At 52.3% G+C, this 21,514-nt stretch overlaps 7 non-coding genes across 7 annotated transcripts; all 7 read left to right on the forward strand.

Annotated features, from left to right (window-relative positions):
- The first annotated feature begins 16,643 nt into the window (after positions 1-16,643).
- Trnar-gcg (transfer RNA arginine (anticodon GCG)) lies at positions 16,644-16,725 on the forward strand. The gene has a single exon. It is a non-coding gene; the product is annotated as a tRNA-Arg (tRNA).
- A 388-nt stretch (positions 16,726-17,113) lies between these two features.
- Positions 17,114-17,195, forward strand: Trnas-gcu (transfer RNA serine (anticodon GCU)). The gene has a single exon. It is a non-coding gene; the product is annotated as a tRNA-Ser (tRNA).
- Positions 17,196-17,584: 389 nt separating this feature from the next.
- Positions 17,585-17,666, forward strand: Trnas-gcu (transfer RNA serine (anticodon GCU)). Its single transcript has one exon. It is a non-coding gene; the product is annotated as a tRNA-Ser (tRNA).
- Positions 17,667-18,055: 389 nt separating this feature from the next.
- Positions 18,056-18,137, forward strand: Trnas-gcu (transfer RNA serine (anticodon GCU)). The gene has a single exon. It is a non-coding gene; the product is annotated as a tRNA-Ser (tRNA).
- Positions 18,138-18,526: 389 nt separating this feature from the next.
- Trnas-gcu (transfer RNA serine (anticodon GCU)) lies at positions 18,527-18,608 on the forward strand. The gene has a single exon. It is a non-coding gene; the product is annotated as a tRNA-Ser (tRNA).
- A 369-nt stretch (positions 18,609-18,977) lies between these two features.
- Positions 18,978-19,059, forward strand: Trnas-gcu (transfer RNA serine (anticodon GCU)). The gene has a single exon. It is a non-coding gene; the product is annotated as a tRNA-Ser (tRNA).
- A 390-nt stretch (positions 19,060-19,449) lies between these two features.
- Positions 19,450-19,531, forward strand: Trnas-gcu (transfer RNA serine (anticodon GCU)). Its single transcript has one exon. It is a non-coding gene; the product is annotated as a tRNA-Ser (tRNA).
- The last annotated feature ends 1,983 nt before the right edge of the window (positions 19,532-21,514 follow it).

Below are 21,514 nucleotides of genomic sequence, written 5' to 3' on the forward strand. Positions count from 1 at the left end.
TTTCTGCTCACGTAAATAGATGCGTCCCTGCAATTTGAATTTTCTCAAAAGCCATTCAAGAATACCAAATTTTGGAAGAAAGAAACGGCGGCTGCTGCCGTAGCATTTTTTACTCGAAAATATCGTTCCGCAGTTGTAGCTGTCCGAAATAAGTAATTATTATCGAATGCTTTTTTTTTTTTTCTGGTGGTATGAAATGTGCGATAAACAGGAAAAAAGCGTCGTAGATAGACATAAGCCGTATATCTAGTAGTTGTTGTGAATTACTTCGCAGCGGACAACCTTTCCAAGCTCCGCCAAAATTCTAACGCAGAGGGCATCCGCTTTCAGAGTAGAGGTAAAGCGCTTGTGTGTGTCTCGTCTTCGCTTCGTCCCAACTTTTGCACCAACCGGCTCAAGCTTCAACTATTCTGAGGCATCCGCTTGCCATCCCACAATAGTCGCGGGGGAACTCTATTGAAGTGACTCCCCGCTCACAGACGAACAATTAACTTAAGGAGAAGGAGTTGACCGCGCCGTCGCACTTGACAGTCAAACCGGTCGAACGCGGCGACCGCCCCGAGAAGAATGAGGGAAAATAGCCCGTGTAGACAAAATTCCATTCTGCTACGGCACGTGGTGGCAGCTTTGAGAACTAGGGGCGCTTGGGCAGGAATCCTGGACTCGAGCGACATTTTGAAGTGATGCTAGGATAGAATAGAGAAAAGTACATTACAAAGGCGAGGAAAGAGTAGAGACGAGTAGTTCCACTGTGGTTGATCTCGTCGCACACAACAAGCCTCGAACGCTACTGGCTGGCGTCATGCTGCGTCCGGGAGACAAGACGCCTCGCAGGGAACGGTTAAACGTAGAGGCGCTCGAGCGAGCTCGCCGTGACGAGGAGCGAAGTCTGCGGCAATTCCAACCACGGGAGCTGGCACTCGACGGCTCACACCAGCAGGGCGAGAGCCGGGCGCAACCAAATCCAGGGCGGCGGCCCACGTAAACCACGGGCCGCCGAAACGAAGTCCCTCCGAGCAACGTTGCCTCCGAGCACGCCGGTGGCGAAAACAGGGCTACGCGACATCCGTTGGCTCCGTAATCGAATACGCGCAGCGGAACCACGTGAAACCTGAGGGTGCATTCCGCCGCGGAGAGGAACACTTGACGTAAGTCGCTTAGAGTGAAAGGAATAAACCCGTGTTTCTCCATAAGGTAATGGTGTTGATTTCGGTAGGACGGCCTGATGCGTGTGCCGCCATGATGGTGGCCGCGCGTCCCCGTTTCTAAGGCGACGGACATGGTTGCCGGCATGCGCGCCTCGTCAGTGAATACAACCTATAAAGTAGTACGATGGCGGATCGTCACCCACTCTCTGTCCCCCCAAACACACCCTCTGTGGCTCCTTGGATACCCCGATCATGGTCGTATTAGAGTGTCCATCGCCACAACTTCACCTCTGCATTCGGGCTAAGTGAACGCTCACAGTGCAGTGAAAAGACTTTATATGAACAATCTTCCCCTACCCTTTTTCCCATGTCCCACAACAGGGCCTATTGTACTCCTCCTATAATAAAGTCATTCATTCCGTTCCATTTGTTGCGATAAGTAGTTAATAACCTATTTATCACGTGTAGAAAGCTCATTTGCTTCAGCGCGCGAAGGTTGTATGTTTTTAACGCGGCCAGTCGCAGTTTCGGTTTCAGCGGGTGCCGCGAAAGGCTGGGGTTGGTACACGGTGTACACCGTGGGTTGGTATAAACAAAGCTGCCCACGTGACTGTCGGACGGATATCACAGACGAGAGCTGCCGTAGCGCTGCGGATTCCGTGCCGGCGGCAGTCTCTGCTAATGCCTCTACGTACTGATCTCGACAGCCGTTTAATTAAAAAGCGACCGTAGACGTGATGCAGGCGCCGCGAGTGCAGTCCGCGACGCCTGTGATCTGTCCACCAGCTGAAGCTGGGTAGGCAGAGGGGGGCTGGAGACGCGCGCTGGGAGCAGCCGGCCGGTCTGCCTACAGGTCTGCCTACAGATGTGTTGGGCTTTCTCGTATGTGCTGCCTTGTTTGCAGCTTGAGTTCCATTTCGGGCGGCGGTAACATTAAGCTATCGCTCGAGCTACCTGCGCCGGCCTGCGCCACTTCAGGGCCGTGGCCGCCGCCTGCGCAGCGACCGTGCGGCTCGCTCAGTGCGCTTGTCGTGTCCCCGGCGCGTTTTCGCGTCCAGTGTAATAAAAAGCAATAAAATAGAGTGCCTCGAATCGCTGTAGAACTGTAGAGCAAAAGTTCCGACCTCCGATCAAAGCGTCGAACCGGCGAAAAACGCTGGCAGCGCGGAAGCGGCCAACACAAACACGTCACGCGTTTGGATGTTACTTCACATCCCGGGAATGTCGATTGCACGAGGTCCTCAGCTGGCTGCTTGGTTGCGTTTCGCACACTTTAAAATTGATTTTTTTACCATGTTCTAGGCCGCTGATAGATGATGTATGTGTGTTCACACCAATATATATCTCCGAAGTTTTCTCGCCTTCAAAATTTTTCTCATGTAAGTATGCATTGCTGACGTTATTCTTATATCCGCACCATTTCAGCGAACCAATGTCGTAGTTCACCACTGCGATTAAATAGTGTCCCTGAGGGCAGAGAAGTGTCGTCCTATACCCTTTCTGCGCTCGAGGCTAGTAAAAGAACATTTCGAGAAAAATAAGACAGAGGAAAAGGTGAAAGGCACCGTAAAAGAATGCGCAGAAATTGAGAGGGCTGTCACCAATGCGTAGCATTCTTACGCCTCTTGCATGCCTTGATGGCGAGTTGTTTACAGCCATATTTCGCTGTGAGTGTTCGAACGCGCTGAATGATTTTGTTTTGTTAAAGCTCCATTTTGTTTCTTTGTGCCATTGATGTCCATTTACACCATTATCGCAATTAGGCTTCGTAACTTCGCAGATGAAAGACATAGTGCAAGGGTCGCCAATTTTCGCAATGTGAGGTTTTCGCCTTTTTTTCCCAGCTTGTGTTGTAGTTCTTGTGCAGCCAAGAAATTCAGCGCTTGTGAAGAGCAAATAAAAACACACGTGCGATCCGATGGGATTTGAACCCGCGTCTGCACAGTCTTCGCACGTTGCCAACGTAGAACAAAAATTGTCGTTGTTCCTTTCTTCGTGGCACATACACTCTTGTGGGATTGGCCAGGAATCGAGAGCTTCGAGGGGCAATGTGCGCGTTTCGCAAGATTCACAAAAGCTATCATTTTGAAACGTAAAATTTGTATATTAGTAACGCCTCCCGCGTGACCTGAACATGATTGAGTGATTGTGGAGTTTAACTCACCGAAGCTACATATGCGCTATCAGAGAGAGAGAGAGAGAGAGAGAGAGAGAGAGAGAGAGAGAGAGAGAGAGAGAGAGAGAGAGAGAGAGAATGAACTTCTTTATTAGCAAGAAAAATTTCGGAGAGGTTTCCTCATTTCAGGACCCCATTCGTGGTGATGGCTGCGACGGCCCTTTCCACCAACCGCAGCTGGTCGTCCAAACTGGAACGGATGAGCAAAAATAATCCGGAGTGCCTCATGACCCCTGTGTTTTTTGACACTATAATGGGCTATGAGACGCGCCGTAGTGGGGCACTCCGGATTAATTTTGATCACCTGGGGATCTTTCACGTGCGCCAAAATCTCAACACATGGGCGTTTTCGCTTTACGCCTCCTTCTGAAAAGCAGCCACCGCGACGGGGATTCGACCCGCGTCCTTGGGCTCAGCAGCACAACGCCATAGCCACTGAGCCACTGCGGCGGATCACACCTGAAAATGATGGCACATTAATACAACAGGTGAATACCAGCCGCGCAGAACTCTGATGGTAAGGCAGCAGTGGCATGTGCCAGTGTGCTTGCTGACGTAATTCGCACCGTAAGAAGAAGAGGCAAAAGCGAAGAAAGAGACGTATAAAAGGTGTAGCAGGAAATAAGGCGGTTGAGTAACTCGTGCCAAACGGCAAAGAAGCGAAAGTGAAGAAAACGATGCAAATGTGATGTTGGTATGTACCGCAACGCTTTTGCTTTCAACGCACGTGAGCAGAGTTAAGTACCTCAGGGAATTGTTTCGTCTGCTTTTTGTGGGGAGATGTATAAGATGCATATGTTTGATTTGGTAATTAAGTTAACTTCGGTAATTTTTTCGTTGATATGCCCTATTTGGTTTCTTGAAATTCCGCGCGACCAGTATCTTCATTTACGTGATTATAACAATTAATTTAAGCATTTTTGTGCAGATGCAGGGCATTACACGCTTGGTCGCTTCTCTCAATTTGTATTCTCGTTGATGAGTTCTTGCTTTATTCCAACATGCCAACCCCCGTCACCATGTTGGAATAAAGCAACAAGTCATCAACGCGCCAGTGAAGTTCGAAACCACGGTGCAGACGCTCACCACACGGTCATTTTTGTTACACTTCCGACAAAATAAAACTCTTCTAACGTCCATTTCTCTGTGCCAATTGATGTTATGGTTTGTTTGACATAGTACATCTAGAACCTTTGCTTTCCGTCTGTTTCTGTAGGGCAGAATGGATAGATCGATGGTAAAATCTTTATTGAGCTTAAAGGAAGGGGTAAAAGGGTGTGGTTAGACTCCTAAGTCGGGGAGGCCTCTTTTCCGGATTGCCTCCAGGGCGCGCTGCAACAGGACGACCTGGCGCTCCGGTGCGGAGCTGGTCAGCTCGGATGATCCCACTGCTCAAGGGAAGGGGAGGGGTGGGGATATGGGTGTTGGGGGCAGGAGAAGACGAGGTGGTAGGTGTTGAGAGGAATGCGACCATGTGGGCAGTCGGGTGGGAAGAGACAAGGGGAAATGTGGGATAGGATGATGCGGTTGGAGTAGCTTTCGGTCTGTAGTCGGCGGAGGAGGTAGGTTTGTTCGGCGGTGAGGGAAGGGAGGGGGAGGTATCAGCGTCCGGAGTTGGTGTAGTGGGAGAGGATGGAGTTGTACAGGGGTCAATAGGTGTCAGGGCTACTGGGTCGGGGGGTGGGGGAGTTGCTTGGTCGAGGCGAGGCGAGACGAGGCGAGGGAAGTGCCTGGGTAATGAATGCGCGGACTGCGGCTTAGGCCGTCTCATAGGCCGGAGTGGCCGGTGGTACAGTGAACTAGAAGTACCGGCGGTCCAGACGATGGAGAGGTCCAGCTCCCCAGGAAGGCTTTGAAGGAGGTGAATGGCTGCTTGCGGGGAGAGGCCGGCTTGGTAGAGGCGGCAGGCTTGCTGCGAGTCAGTGATGATGGTCAGGTAGGGTTGGTGGCAGTGGATCAGGGCAGTGTGGGCGATGGCGAAGGACTCGGCGGTGAGAGTGGGGATGGGACGCTAGGAGGCCGCGGTGGGGGGGCGGCCCTCGTTGGGGATGACTGCGATGGTGGTGCTGTGGCAGGTGGAGGACTGGGCGATGTCGGTATAGCGGGCGTTGGGAACCGTGCCGCAGCATTTGCTGAGGAATTGGACGCCGGCGTGGCGGCGGCCTCGGTTGTACAAGGGGTGCGTATGCTTGGGAACGGGAGGGACGCGAATGCGTTGACGAATGGACAGGGGAATACGTTGGGGCGCGTGTGGCGTGGCAGCGGGCGCGCGTCGGATGCGCTGAAGTATACCCGTCGAGCGGCAGGTGTGAAGGAGAGTCGGTGCAGGTGGGAAGTGCGTCGGGCTTCCAATATTTCGCTGAGGGTGTTGTAGGTGCCAAGCTGGAGGAGGCGTGTGTTGGATTTGGGGATCAGAGCGCCCAGCTTGTTGGTTTATTGTATCTTGAGGGTGACGAAAGGGCAGCTGTATGGGAGGCTACTAATGAGGAGGGCTTGGACGAGTTTGCAGGTGTCGGATTCGTTGAGGCCGTAGGTGGAGCCGCGGATGCGCCAAATGAGGTGCGTCAGTTGGGTGATCGTCTTGTGGGGCTGTGGGGGAAGGATGGCGCCGGAGCCGTCGTGGTGAAAAGGAACGCCAAATATACGAATGGTGGTGACTTGGGGTATGGGAGTGACGTAGATGGTTACTTTGGGTCCGGGGTGGGTTGTGCTGGGCGGCCGCGGCTGCGGGCTCAAAGGATGAGAAGGGTTGACTTGTTTGGTTCGACCGTTAGGCCTATGGGGTGGAGGTAGGCGACGGTGGTGTCGATGGCTTGCTGGAGGGCATCTTGTTGCGCGCCGCTGGAGCCGCTGGTGGTCCATATAGTGAGGTCATCGGCATAAAGCGCATAGTGGATACCGGGGACGGCATTCAGGAGGCTGGGGGGCTGGAGGAGGGCGATTTTAAAGAGTAAGATGAAGATTACGGAGCCTTGCGGTGCGCCTTTGACAGGGGTGTGGAAGGTAGAGGATTGGAAAGGGCCGAGCCGGGGGGTGGCAGGGCGGTTCCGCAGGAACGCGGAGACGAATTGGCAGGGGCGGTGGCCGCAACCGGTGCGGTTGAGGTTATCGAGGATGGCTTGGTGCGTAACGTTGTCGAAGGCCCCTTTGGCATCGAGGGTGAGGAGTATTTTGGGTGTGTCACGGCTGAGGTGGTCGAGGAGCTGTTCTTTGATTTGAATAAGGACGTCTTGAGTGCAGAGGTGTTGGCGGAAACCGAACATGGTAAGGGGGTACAGGTTATGGTCTTCGAGGTAGGCGGAGAGGCACTAGTGAACTAGGTGTTTATAGGCCTTGCCGAGGCAGGAGGTGAGGACGATGGGTGGGAGGGTGGTGGCGGAGATGGGTTTGTTGGGCTTGAGGATAACGGTTATGTCTGAGTGGCGTCACTGCGAGGGGTACGTGCCGGCTTCCCAGTGGTTGTAGTAAATGCGGATGTCTTCAAGGGTATCGCCCGGGAGGTTGCGGGCAGTTCGATAGGTAATGTGGTCTCTGCCCTGGGTGGTGTTGCGGGTGGGGCGGGCGAGGATGGTGTGGAGTCCGGTCATGGTGAAGGGGAGGTACATGTCGGCGTTGGGGGGTCCGGTGCGGGGAGATGGGGGACCGGATCACCAAAGAGATGCAGTCTGATGGTGCCGAGAAGCTCGCGAGGGTGTTGCGAATGGTTGCGGATGAGTTGATTGATGCGGTGCGTTGACGGACGTTGAATGGAGTAGTTGCCAAGGAGGGAGCGGGGGAGGTGCCAAGTCTTGAGGGTGTGGAGGGCACCTTGTAGGCGGGTGCAGAAATCCCACCAGTTTTGGTTGTGAAGCTGGCTGGAGTACGTTTGGATCTGTTGGTTCAGGCGGGCTATAGATTCCTGAGGGGGTGATTGTGGTGCTGGCGTTTCCATCTTTTAGAAAGGCTCCGACGGGGATCCCACATGTGGAGGAGGTGTGGATCGGCCGCCGGCGTGGCGTCTGTCAGGGCTATCGATTGGGCGTGTGCGAAAACCCGCTGTTCTAGAGCCTGCAGCATGTGTCCAGTCGTCCAGAAGCAGGGTGGAAAGCCGAGCTAGTTTAAAATGGTTCATGACTGGAACTGCGCGCACACACACACAAAAACAGGAACTGTGCAAAAAAAAAAAAAAAAACGCGACATGGTCCTGTTTTTTTTTGTGCGCAGCTCCAGTCATCCAGGTTGGGGCCAATGGGTGGTAGGGGTAGGATACTTGCGAAAGTTCGTGAGGCGTGCGGTGCCTCTGCGGAGGGGTTTTCGAACGAAGGGTATGCGGAGAGGGATGAGGTAGCGATCGCTGCCGAGGTTTTCGTGAAGGCGGTGCCACTGGGCTGTGGGGCAGTGTCTGGTCAAAGTAAGATCGGGTATGGTGTCACGGCTAACGCTATTTCCGGTTCTAGTCGGGACAGCTTGGTCGTTTTAGAGGATGAGGTGATGATTTTGGATGGCCCGGAACAGGGCGGTACCCTTCTTCAAGGTGTAGCGGTAGCCCCAAGTGAAGTGGTGGGTGTTGAAATGACCAAGGATCAGGAGGGGGTGGTATCCAGCTATCTGCACCGCTTCTTGAAAGAGGGGTTCTATGGTCTTGAGGTGGTCGTTTGGGGGGCTATAGATGTTGAGGATGTATGCGCTGTTGCGACGTTGTCATCCCACCGCTGACAACCCGTTTCTGCGTACGGGAAGGCCGACCCGAGCCGAGCTCCGTCGCCTCCGACATACGTGTGGTAGCGTGGTTTGAAGCGAGCGGCCAGCGAACGTTGCAGCCGGAAGAAGTCCAGAAGCTGTAGGCAAAACGTATCTCGTTTACTTCATAGCGAGAAATGAGCCGAAGCCAAAGAACAATGCCCCGACGGGCGAGGTTACAGTACAGGACTCGAGCAGAGTGACAGCATTGATTCACTGCTCAAACAGGAATGAACTACAGCGCTTGGAGGGGTCTTATTTATACCCAAAGCGGTAACGGTCGAAACAAGCATTCCCTCTAGATTGTGCACACGTCACGAACGGCACAGACACACACACCACTCTTTCCAGAGTTCGTGAGCAGTCGGTAGTAGCGGCGCACGCTGAGCCCGAGAGAGAGGAGAGAGGAGGTCTCCGCGGCGGCTTCTCCGACCTTCGGACACGTTGAAGCCTGCCTCGTCTGCAAGCGCCGAAGTTTTGAAACACGCCAATAGCGAGGCGCCAATGACCCAGACATGTAGAGACGTGCAAGCGTGAGTCACCGACAAAGGGGGCCTGCTTGAAAAGCGCACGTAGTGGAGGCTTCGCCGCACAGCCCAGGAGTGTTGAGCGGGCTCATTCGTGACAGCGCTCGGACGTTTGATTTTGACGAAGGTGTGGGGGATGGTTTGGCTGAGGCGGTGCGGTTGTGCAGGGTGGGAGTTATGAACGAGGATGGCCGTGCGGGATTGGGGATCCTGCGTGAAGGCGTTGTATTGTGACAGGCGGGGGGTGGAAGTGTTGGTTTCCTGCAGGGCGATGGCATCAGGGTGGGGGGTCGCTTTGGGTGAAGAGGAAGAGCTGGGGACGCTTACTGTTGAACGAGCGGATGTTTCAATGATAGACAGTTACGGTGTCAATCGGGGTGGTAGGTGTGATGCGGGGGGTGTTTGGGTTTCTGGGGGTGACTAGGAAAGGGAGAGGCTGTCCGGGATGCGTGGGAGGGCGAGTTCGAATTTGGCTTGGCGTTCTGTGACAAGCTGGAAGCTTTTAACGGGGGCATATATTTGGGTTTGTGCGTCTAAAACATTGGCTACGGCATCTTCGATTTGGAAGGCCATGCGTGCACTTTCTCGGTGACACGTTGGATGATGCGGTCCTCGGAGAAGGGGAGGGGTGGGCTAGGAAGGAAGTAGTCGCATGAGGGCGTCAACTTGTTTTTTAAGTTCGTCAAGTTGTTGCTGGAACTGTTGGAATTTTTCAAGGGTGGTGGTGAGTGGGTCGGGGGATGAGGAGGGGGAGATGGGTTAGGGAGTGGCGGTGTAGGAGCAGTGGGTGGAGCGAGTGATTTAGCTGACCAGCTCACCTGTGTTAGGTGGGGGGGGGGGGGCAGGTAGGGTGCTAGGTGGGCGATGCCTGTGGTGGCGAGAGCGGCGGGAAATTGCGGGCATCGGTGCTTAGCCGGCTGGAGCGCTTGGTCAAGTCAAGTGGGCGCTTCTTGGATGGTGAAGGAGTAGGTCGGTAGCGCTTGAGGCAGTCGCGGTGGGCCGTTGGGCGGGGTCGGTCGCACAGCTTGATGCGAGGAGCGCAGGCGCGTTGCGATGTGGGATCGGGAGTGCCATGGCTTATTGGGATGCGAGCAGACGTTTTTGCGGTGCCCGATATTGCCGCAACATGGGCAGGTTTGGAGGGCGTGATGGTAAGGTCGACAGCGGATCATTTCACACTCCAACTTGATATAGTAAGGAATGCTGGTTCCGGCGACGGTGAGGAGTGTTGATAGCGTTTTGCCCATAATGCGGGCGTGGATGAGGTAGGGGCGGTTGGTAGCTGTGTATTGTAGAAGTTGCTCTTGAGTGAGGCCTTCAGAGATTCTATGAATCACGCCACGTCCAGTGCCTGCTGGAGGTTTCATGCAGGTGTTGACGGCGTAGGTGGTCCGGCGGAGGGTTACTTCGGTTATTCTGGAGAGCCCGCCTGAGTCTCCTCGGGCTCTTAATCTTTCGCTCCATTTTTTGAGCCCTGTTCTAGCTTGCTTGAAGAGGGCAAGTTCACTTCGCTTCAGATTTCGCCGATGGGCGAATAACAACAAACGTGTGCGCGTAGACATTTCGGTGCGAGAATCGAAGATACCCGTCTGGTCAAATGAACCTCTAGCCCCAGCAATACGGCCCGCCTCATTAGCCCAGGTTTTACTTCAGAAAGGAAAACACCAAAATTAAAGAAAAATCGCTGATAAACAAGAGCCACGCTTTTCTCTTTTCTGTGAGCAAACTTATATTGATTATTCATGTGTGTTGGCCGCTTCAAAGGTTGGAGAAAAGTAAGAAAAATACACAGGAGCAAACTTCGGCAACTGGGGTCCTGCAACGATGAAATTTCGTTTTTTGGGGAGATGGGAGATTTTAACTGCGTGCAAAGTGCCAGCGACAGGGCGGGGAGCCGTGGCCTGTCTTACGAGAGAGGGACTTAATTGATGTGGCACGGGACCCCGACTGGGGCGCGGCACGCGGTGGCGTGCACTTCTCAGACACAGCTGGATCGCTTCTACGTGAACAGCGATGTTCAACAGCGGGTAGTCAGCTGCAACATCATTACTCTCGCCTTTTCCCACCAGGGGCTGGTGTCCTGCTCCACCGAGCTCGTTCACAAACAAAGACCAGCAGCCGCTAGATAATGAATTCCGATTGCCTCCAAAATCTCGCATTTGCCGAAAGGGTAAGGAAGGCCTTGGAAAGCCCATAAGCCAACACAGTTGCGAGGCCGCATGGGAAAACTTTAAAACAAAGCTTAATGAAGTGACCACGGAGAGTGGTAGGCAGGAGGTGGCCGAGTATTCGTCCCAAGATCGAATACACTCGGTACCTGGAGCGGTGGGACGAACCGCTCCTAGTGTGGATGACGCTTTCGCGCCGTCTGCTCGTTCATGTTGCGCGCGGCGCAAGGCGCGTGCTGCACACGATAAAAAAACGAATATCAGCACTTGTTTGGTACTAAGCAGTGGCATAGTTACATCTGCATGCGGATTTCGTCTAGAAACGCAATAATCAGCGGCTGTTGCGGAGTACTACGCCAGTTTATCGCCGTGGTCACCGCTCGAGCGTGAAACGTGCTATACTCGGTTACAACTCAAGAACGGCACCACCTCATGTAGTGTATCACTCCGCCAAAGCGCCGGACCCATGACGTCAGTGCGCGCGCGTTTTGAAAGGGGTTTGCTATGAATGCATGATATCGTCTGCCTTGTCTCACGCAGCTTGTTTGTCGTCAGTGGAGTCTTTTATAAGCATATAAAGTCCAAAAAATCACGGGAACGGCTCACGCCATGTTCAAAATATTCCCAGTAACGCCCTACTTGCGCCGCGCGGAGAAACATCCGGCTACGGTGATAAGGCACAGAGGCAACTTCCGGTGCCGTTCTTAAGTTGTCACCGAGTATAGTAACGTTGCTATAAACAGTTTCGACGCATTGCACTTTTCGTATTGATGAGTGCAGTCGTCTGCCGTTTTGGGAACGTCAAAGTGTGCTTTTTAAAGGTGGCGTGCTGGTTATTTAAAGGATAAAAGTTACTACACGAAACGGGTAAGAAATGACAAGACCCGTGCGTACCCGTGCATTTGCCACACCCTTATGGGGATTTACACCCTTGTAAATCCCTAAAGAAGGCAAGCGTTGCAGGGGGCGGCAGGAAGTTTGCGGAGATAAATTGGTCGCAGCTAGCACAGGGCCGGGGTAATTGGAGATTAATGGGACAGGTCTTTGCCCTGCAGTGGGCGTAGAGAGGCTGGTGATGATGATGATGATGTAAAATTGCGCTGTGTCCTTTTAGAAATAAGAAACAAACAATAACAATTACACTGCACACGACCCGTGCATTATCACCCATACATTAACGGGGACGTATTTTACACGCGCAAGCGCCTGTGTGATAGAATTTTTCACGTACCTTTTCGAAAATAAATGTCATTGTTGGACAGTCTTTGCTTATACTGTGCTGCTAATTTTATGTATTATTTAAAATACGTTTCTGTGGATACGCAAGAGTATTTCAGTGGGATTTCTCAGTAAAATGAAGCAGTTGTGAGTTTGCGTCTGTCCTGTGGCATTTCGTGTGTCAGTTTTATATAGCCCATTTTAAAATCCCGACATGAATCACCTCGCCCAAAAACGGGTTTTACTCAGCATAACCAAATGCCTAATGTGGTCAGGTCTTAACCTATTAAGGTGGACCTAAGGTTAAGGAAGTAAAAATCGTGTAATTTAATGCACGTTGTTGCTCACATGTGTGGAGAGAGTGTGCCACGCTGGATTTTTTTTTTATTTTCCCCTGAAGGCTGCTTTTAAATACTATTTTGAAAAAGGCGAGCCACAATTCCTGGACAATCCGGGACCCAAAGGGGAATAAATCAGTTTTCAAAATACTGGCATTTGCTTGTTGAAGTACTGCCTTTTCACTGCTACGGAACACGACGCCTAACGTACTTCTATTTCCGAGTAATACATATTGCCAATGTTTGGTTTTTCCTGTTACTCATGGTTTCTCTTCTGGTTGCGTTTAGATTTTTAACAGAACCCCCCCTCTCCCCCCCCCCCCAAAAAAAAAAAAAACGAGAAGCACAAAACTTTTATCGGATCCTTTTTTGACCAATCATCAAGAATTAAATGCCAAGACAAAAGCGAGGTTCAGTTTACAAGCCATACTGGGGAAAGATAGAGCTTGCACCAAGCCACGGCGTACAAGTTCATTGTCATTATTTCGTCCGTTCTGAGATTTCCGATGGGTCGCCGCTTTTCCGGCGTAGTTATGAAACCTTATTGCCGCTTTCATGCAATACATTGAACGTTGAGGAACCGAACTACAGCATACCACTCTTTTCTGCACCTTTCATGCTCACTTGCGACGCGAAAAAGGCACGAAGCGCGCCTGCAGTGTGCATTCCCCGCTAGCGCTCAGCGGAGCATCCACACATCTCGCGGCGAATAGGGCAAGCGAGCACTGCCTCATGGAGATCCTTCGTGGCCTCAATGAGGCGGGCGAGGAACGTCCGGGAGAGTTCCGGAACTACATCTGCCTACTAAAGAAGAGCTTCGGAGAGAACTGGAGCGGCGATAGAGGGGCGACCTAGTCCGCAGCCGCGGTCGAGTACGAGGCACAGCCGTCTAAAATCTTCCGTGCCTTTTAGCGAGAACGCGTCGTCCGCAAAAACATCAACGAGGTCAACCACAGCGGTGGCATCGCGCAAGGGCAGAAGGAAGTGGCGGCGGCCTCTTGCGACTACTTCAAAGAACTTTTCCGGTCCATGAACCGACGCCAGAATGCACCCCCCCCCCCTTCTCTGAGGTTCACTTTTCTTCTTTTCCCACGGTACCCGACGACAGGAAAGACCAAACTAACTCGCCTATAACCGCCTGGGAGGTAGATCGCGAAAAAAAAAAAAAAAAAAAAACTCCCAAGTCTCCTCCGCAGCGGGATCATCGCTGAATTCTACCAGGTGTTTCGCAAAGAGATTTGGCTCCATTTTAGCGACCGTTTTCGAAAAAAAATCAGGTACGAAGAGCGGTACGCTCGTTCCTCGCGGGAAAGTCATCTCGTTCTAATCCCCAAAAAGACCAATTCCAAAACTCTACTGGCAGTAACAGACTTCCGCCCAGCCACACTCATATCTACCGACTACAATATTCTCGCTAAAATCCTAGCTCGACGCCTCGAGATGGCCCTCCGAGGTGTGATTGGTGATCATCCAACCTGCGGCTTCAAAGGTCGCTCAATAAACACAAATTTAGATTGGATGAGGACCGTCTCTGAGGCCGCAAAGATGGACGCGATGCCTATTGTGGCACTCCAACTATCGTGTATTTCAAAAGCTGAATGCAGCACTGTAGAGGCTGCACACTGAACACGCCTAACACACCATGAAGGGGGCCTTTAAAGGACATTTCCGTCTCCCTTCTCGGCAGGTGGAACCGCAAGGGCCAGCGCCAACTGTCGCTTTCCTTCACGGCGAGTTAGGCGCCCTCAGTGAGCGGACTGTTGACAACAATTCAGCCTCCACAGGGCTGCACGCAGCTTCTGAAATGAGCTATAGGCCCCAGAAAAGCTTTCAATCTGGTCGATAGCACCTTTCTCTTCACCCTACTTCGGCAGTGTGGGATTAGGGAAACAATGGCGTAATGGATGGAAAAGAGTTACGCCGACATCACAACAAGAGTGATGCTGGGGGCAGCAGTCGGGCCACCCATGTATGAGCAGGTCGGTCCGCCAGGGATCTCATATGTCTCCTGTCTCGTTCGCGCTCTATCTGGAACCGCAATGTCGGATGATCGCCACTTCCAACTCGATAAGGGGAGTCGCGCTCGGGAACGGAGAACGCCGCGTTCTAGCGTATGCGGACGACATCACCGTCGTCTGCACATCACAGTCCCAGGTGAGCGGGGTCGCGGAGCTGGCACCTCGCTTCTTCCGTTTCTCCGGAACGGAACTAAACCTCACCAAGTCAGAGGGCTGTTAGCTGGGTAAGTGGGAATCCAAGCCCACCCCCCCCAAGTTTTTGCGGCGTACGCTGGATGGATGCAATATACCCCTCTTTGAGTGTAAACAGCGCCCTAGAGGTAGCCAGTGCAGCCAGATGGCGACCTAGGCTATCGGCCGCGGAGGCCAAGCTGCAACCCTCGAGAACGCGTCACATCGCCTTGGTCGCTAGAGCTCACGTTTGCAACGCTGTAGTTTACCCTGTTGCTCTATAATCGGCGCGAGTTACCTCCATCGACACGAAAACAGTGAAAAAGTCTCACCGACAATGGTCGGTCTTCATACGGCGGTCCTCGTACGACCCCATGAGGCGCACAAATATCTTTTTTGGGTCTAGATGGCGGCGACCCGTTTCTTGTTCGCCTAGAGATCAAGCTTACAGCCCAGCGATTTATATACTTCAGAGAACAGCCAGACCCTTTTTTCCGTGGAGCACTCCAGTACATCGGCTCTGCCCACATAGCAAAGTGGCTGTTCACAACTTTACAACTGCACTACGGCGTTCGAGTCCCCCTTTCTATAGGGAAATCGCTAGCGCTGCCGCCCTACTACAACAGCAGTTCTCGTGGGTCTACCTTCTTACGGTTAAGGCATTACCACGACCTTCTTGCAAAGCTCCTCACCACAACCCTCTACCGACAAGCACCAGTCGAGGCGGCTCAGCGGGGCGTACTGAAACGGATCACGTGTCTTCGTTCCTGCCGATTCCGACTGGGTGAAAAAACTTTTTTCCTCCAGTTCCGCGCTGGGGTGCTACCGGTGGGATCACGGAAGGAGGTACGTGGCTTCTTTCTGCCGGGCGGTACGGGTTGCTCCTTGTGTGGGAGCCTGGAGCCGGCGGAGCCCGTGTTCCTAGAATGCAACACCGGGCGTTACTTCTGGGACGAGGTGCCGTGTTTTCTCGGTGTCCGCTGGGTCACTGACTGGTCGAGCCTCCGCTACGTAGACGTCCCGACTGAGAACTGGGTGCTCTGCTAATGTGTGCTACAGTAGGCCTACACTTATTATGGCAAGCGCGAGTGGATGCGGTGGAGTGTTCTCCCACCCCAAAGCCAGCGTGGAATCACTTCGTCCAGAAGTGACGGAGTGGACTGTGAGTGCCCTCGGGGCACCCGACCCGGACACTCATCTGTGCCAGGCCCTCGCGCTCTGCTGCCGTGCTGCGGTAGCCTTCAAAACAAAGGAAGCAGAACGCTGGCTGGGAAGCCAGTGACCGGCCAGGTTACAACGTCAAACTGCCCTCTATATTGTCTGAGTATGATTTCCCTTAACTAGGCAGACACACCATTCCGGAATGTGTCGGAAACATCCCATTTTTAGGGTCATGTGTTAGTGCGTACCCTAATGGCTAATTTCACCATTGAGATTTCTTCCTCACCCCTCTGCCTTTCTTTGGACGCAAACTGAAGCAGCAGAAATAAAGAATAAGGAACTAAGATAAAGAAAAGATGCTGCAGCAAGCGGCATCCTCACCTGGGCCTGTCTACATGGAATGTACAGTCTTGTGTCCTTTCTCTGTTTACTGTATATACTGTATATCCTGTAAATGTATATCCTCTTACTGTATATACTGTATATCCTCTATACTGTGTATACTGTATATCTCTGTATACTGTATATCCTTTGTCTGTTTTATGCAAATAAACACGTTTTTGGCGATAAAAAAACTTGTTCACTTGAGCATGTATTCGTCGATTGTTGGGATGCTGCATCTGTTCCTGAGGGAAAACACTTCTTCAGGGTCCAACGGACCATGAAAAAGTAGAGAGGATGGAATGCATTGCGACCTAATCGTTCTTGTTGGATTGAGCTGTATTTGGAAGACAAGAATGGCCGCGAGCTAGGTACTCAGACATCGATGCGCGAAGTGCGAGACCGTATTTCAGAGAGGCAATAAGTGCACACGTTGAAAATCAAAAATTTCTGTCGAATCCTCCCGAATGTCTTGTAGACATGGAATCCTTGGTGCGCCTAAGGGACTTTTAAACGTACGGCGTCAGCCAAAGTCAGGTTGACGGCTTTTATGAATGTGTGACTGTTTCTTTCCCATGACCTCAGTCTTTTGTGGGTGCCAAAGCAGGCAATGAAAAAGGCGAGATGGCCGAGAGGTTAAGGCGATGGACTGCGAATCCATTGGGCTCTGCCCGCGTGGGTTCGAATCCCATCCTCGTCGTGGGTGTTTTGCGTCTTTTTATTTTGACCCGTTTATAGAATAAACCTTCTGCGGGCTGATCACGGAGGCAAGTAGTCGGCATTCACTTTCTATTACGCCACTGCCGAAAGAAATAGAAGCACCTGTTTGTAGGCATTTCGGCGCCGGTTGATGATCCCCTGGTGATCAAAACTATGCCACAGCTCTCCACTATGGCTCATTTAAACTCCGGCGCGTAAAAGTTCCGAAATTGAAAGAAAAAAGCATGGATGGCGAAGAGCCGGCCTTTCCTCTGAATCTTTAACCTACATCGAATTATTCTGTGGTTCGGCGCTGCAACGGGTGGAAGTAAATACGAAGGCGCAAACTTATGTGACTGGTGACCGCAACGAAAACACCTGTCGTCCCGGACGAGGTGGCCGAGAGGTTAAGGCGATGGACTGCTAATCCATTGGGCTCTGCCCGCGTGGGTTCGAATCCCATCCTCGTCGTGGGTGTTTTGCGTCTTTTTATTTTGACCCATTTATAGAATAAACCTTCAGCGGGCTGATCACGAAGGCAAGTAGTCGGCATTCGATTTCTATTACGTCACTGCCGAAAGAAATAGAAGCACCTGGTTGTAGGTATTTCAGCGCCGGTTGATGATCCCCTGGTGGTCAAAACTATGCCGCAGCTCTCCACTATGGCTCATTTAAACTCCGGAGCGTAAAAGTTCCGAAATTGAAAAAAGAAAATCATGGATGGCGAAGAGCCGGCCTTTCCTCCGAATCTTTAACCTACATCGAATTATTGTGTGGTTCGGCGCTGCAACGGAAGGAAGTAAATACGAAGGAGCAAACTTATGTGACTGGTGACCGCAACGAAAACACCTGTCGTCCCGGACGAGGTGGCCGAGAGGTAAAGGCGATGGACTGCTAAACCATTGGGCTCTGCCCGCGTGGGTTCGAATCCCATCCTCGTCGTGGGTGTTTTGCGTCTTTTTATTTTGACCCATTTATAGAATAAACCTTCTGCGGGCTGATCACGGAGGCAAGTAGTCGGCATTCGATTTCTATTACGCCACTGCCGAAAGAAATAGAAGCACCTGTTTGTAGGCATTTCGGCGTCGGTTGATGATACCCTGGTGGTCAAAACTATGCCGCAGCTCTCCACTATGGCTCATTTAAACTCCGGCGCGTAAAAGTTCCGAAATTGAAAGAAAAAAAGCATGGATGGCGAAGAGCCGGCCTTTCCTCTGAATCTTTAACCTACATCGAATTATTGTCTGGTTCGGCGCTGCAATGGGTGGAAGTAAATACGAAGGAGCAAACTTATGTGACTGGTGACCGCAACGAAAACACCTGTCGTCCCGGACGAGGTGGCCGAGAGGTTAAGGCGATGGACTGCTAATCCATTGGGCTCTGCCCGCGTGGGTTCGAATCCCATCCTCGTCGCGGGTGTTTTGCGACTTTTTATTTTGACCCATTTATAGAATAAACCTTCTGCGGGCTGATCACGGAGGCAAGTAGTCGGCATTCAATTTCTATTACGTCACTGCCGAAAGAAATAGAAGCACCTGTTTGTAGGCATTTCGGCGCCGGTTGATGATCCCCTGGTGGTCAAAACTATGCCGCAGCTCTCCACTATGGCTCATTTAAACTCCGGCGCGTAAACGTTCCGAAATTGAAAGAAGAAAATCATGGATGGCGAAGAGCCGGCCATTCCTCCGAATCTTTAACCTACATCGAATTATTGTGTGGTTCGGCGCTGCAACGGGTGGAAGTAAATACAAAGGAGCAAACTTATGTGACTGGTGACCGCAACGAAAACACCTGCCGTCCCGGACGAGGTGGCCGAGAGGTTAAGGCGATGGACTGCTAATCCATTGGGCTCTGCCCGCGTGGGTTCGAATCCCATCCTCGTCGTGGGTGCTTTGCGTCTTTTTATTTTGACCCATTTATAGAATAAACCTTCTGCGGGCTGATCACGGAGGCAAGTAGTCGGCATTCAATTTCTATTACGTCACTGCCAAAAAAAATAGAAGCACCTGTTTGTAGGCATTTCGGCGCCGGTTGATGATCCCCTGGTGGTCAAAACTATGCCGCAGCTCTCCACTATGGCTCATTTAAACTCCGGCGCGTAAAAGTTCCGAAATTGAAAGAAGAAAATCAATTCCTCCGAATCTTTAACCTACATCGAATTATTGTGTGGTTCGGCGCTGCAACGGAAGGAAGTAAATACGAAGGAGCAAACTTATGTGACTGGTGACCGCAAAGAAAACACCTGTCGTCCCGGACGAGGTGGCCGAGAGGTTAAGGCGATGGACTGCTAATCCATTGGGCTCTGCCCGCGTGGGTTCGAATCCCATCCTCGTCGTGGGTGTTTTGCGTCTTTTTATTTTGACCCATTTATAGAATAAACCTTCTGCGGGCTGATCACGAAGGCAAGTAGTCGGCGTTCAATTTCTATTACGTCACTGCCGAAAGAAATAGAAGCACCTGGTTGTAGGCATTTCAGCGCCGGTTGATGATCCCCTGGTGGTCAAAACTATGCCGCAGCTCTCCACTATGGCTCATTTAAACTCCGGAGCGTAAAAGTTCGGAAATTGAAAGAAAAAAAATCATGGATGGCGAAGAGCCGGCCTTTCCTCCGAATCTTTAAACTACATCGAATTATTGTGTGGTTCGGCGCTGCAACGGAAGGAAGTAAATACGAAGGAGCAAACTTACGTGACTGGTGACCGCAACGAAGACACCTGTCGTCCCGGACGAGGTGGCCGAGAGGTTAAGGCGATGGACTGCTAATCCATTGGGCTCTGCCCGCGTGGGTTCGAATCCCATCCTCGTCGTGGGTGTTTTGCGTCTTTTTATTTTGACCCGTTTATAGAATAAACCTTCTGCGGGCTGATCACGGAGGCAAGTAGTCGGCATTCACTTTCTATTACGCCACTGCCGAAAGAAATAGAAGCACCTGTTTGTAGGCATTTCGGCGCCGGTTGATGATCCCCTGGTGATCAAAACTATGCCACAGCTCTCCACTATGGCTCATTTAAAGTTCGGCGCGTAAAAGTTCCGAAATTGAAAGAAAAAAAGCATGGATGGCGAAGAGCCGGCCTTTCCTCTGAATCTTTAACCTACATCGAATTATTCTGTGGTTCGGCGCTGCAACGGGTGGAAGTAAATACGAAGGCGCAAACTTATGTGACTGGTGACCGCAACGAAAACACCTGTCGTCCCGGACGAGGTGGCCGGGATTCTACTTCCGGCTTCCGAGCGGAGCGGTCGCAGAATGTCTGGCTCCAGCAATGGGGCGTTCTCAGCGAGCCTTTCGGGCCGCGGCAACAGGTTTGAAGATGACTCTCAGGAATATGCTATCGTTTTGCCACCACTGCCAACAGGACCAGTTGTTTTAAACACAGTTTTTTTTCATGCCGATATGAGGGGACGGCCTTATCACGTCGAACATTTCCGAGACGCGCTAGTGGAAAGACGCCTGCTTGGCGAAGTGCTCGCGCTCGGCCCGTATCAGATGAACCACATCTGGGCCGCAACTTTCAAGACTCCGGACGCCTCACAAAAAATGCTCACCGAGACAGAAATTGTTGTGAAAGGACGAAAGTGTGTTGTTATCAACCCGTGCAACCGTGACGTCCGCGTGAAGCTTCACTGGTTGCTTCACCACGTACGAGACGACGACATCAGAGTGGCTTTCTCCCCGTACGGCAGCATCATCGAGGTGAGCAGGGAAAAGTGGCGCGCGGAGGGTTGTGGCAGCCAGTGCAGCATGACACGTGTAGGCGTGCTCAGGCTCAAGGCTGGTGTGTCGCCCGAGGACATCCCTCATGAACTACGTATCGCCGGTGCCAAGGCGCTTGTGGTGGTGCCAGGCAGGGCCCCGCTCTGCCTTCGGTGCCAACGCACAGGCCACATCAGGCGTGAGTGCCGCGTTCCGCGGTGCACCTCATGCCGCCGCTTTGGGCACGAAATGGCTGAATGTGTGAAAACCTATGCGACTGCTGCCTCCCGGACGTACAATGAAAACAAGCGTGAGCTCGTGATGGACGAGGCCGAAGCGGAGGAAATGTCTGGTGAGGAAACCAAGGATACGCCCCCTGAGCCAACGCCCACTAAGCAAGTCAAGGACCATCACACTGCTCCCAAAGAAGATCCAAGCACCGAAAATAATCAGCTTGAAGCTGCACATGCATCGCAAGCTGACGACGTTGGAAAAGGACAGCGCGATGCCACCACGACAGGAGCGGTTTCAACTACTGAGCAGCCAGAGCCCATGGACAACCAGGAATCCGGCGCCAGCAACACCACGGCCAAGCGTCAGCGAGAGGGAAACAATGGCGACGGCGTGAGCACGGAGGTCACGGTTCCCGATGAACCGCCACCGAAGTCGGCGCCAGGACGACGCTCATCATTTAAGCCGAAACCAACGATACCACCAGACCGAAGGACCGCTTCGACACCGTGGGCGACGAAGCCACCATAACTGAAAATGCTGTGCGCACCCGGACAATCGGCACGACACACGCGGGATGCCACGCACCGGGATCGTGGTGTCGAGGTATGTGAAGCAGCCGCCTCCAATAAGCGAACAATACTTTCGGAAAGACAATACGTAGCTCTGAGTGCGCTGTCACATGCTTCGACTGAAAGGTGAGCACTGTCTGTGAGGTCCACTTGCACCATTTTTTCCCATGGCGCCAAATGTAAAGGCTAACCTTCGCGTAGGCACGTTGAACGTGCGCGGATTGTCGGCGAAAAGGCGGCAGCATCAAGTCAAACGCCTCCTCATAGAGAACAGCCTAGACATTCTTGCAGTG

The sequence above is a fragment of the Haemaphysalis longicornis genome, unplaced genomic scaffold (genome assembly GCF_048455015.1).
Source record: "Haemaphysalis longicornis isolate Haplotype H1 unplaced genomic scaffold, Haemaphysalis longicornis Haplotype H1 scaffold_1, whole genome shotgun sequence".
In the NCBI taxonomy this organism is placed as follows: domain Eukaryota; kingdom Metazoa; phylum Arthropoda; class Arachnida; order Ixodida; family Ixodidae; genus Haemaphysalis; species Haemaphysalis longicornis.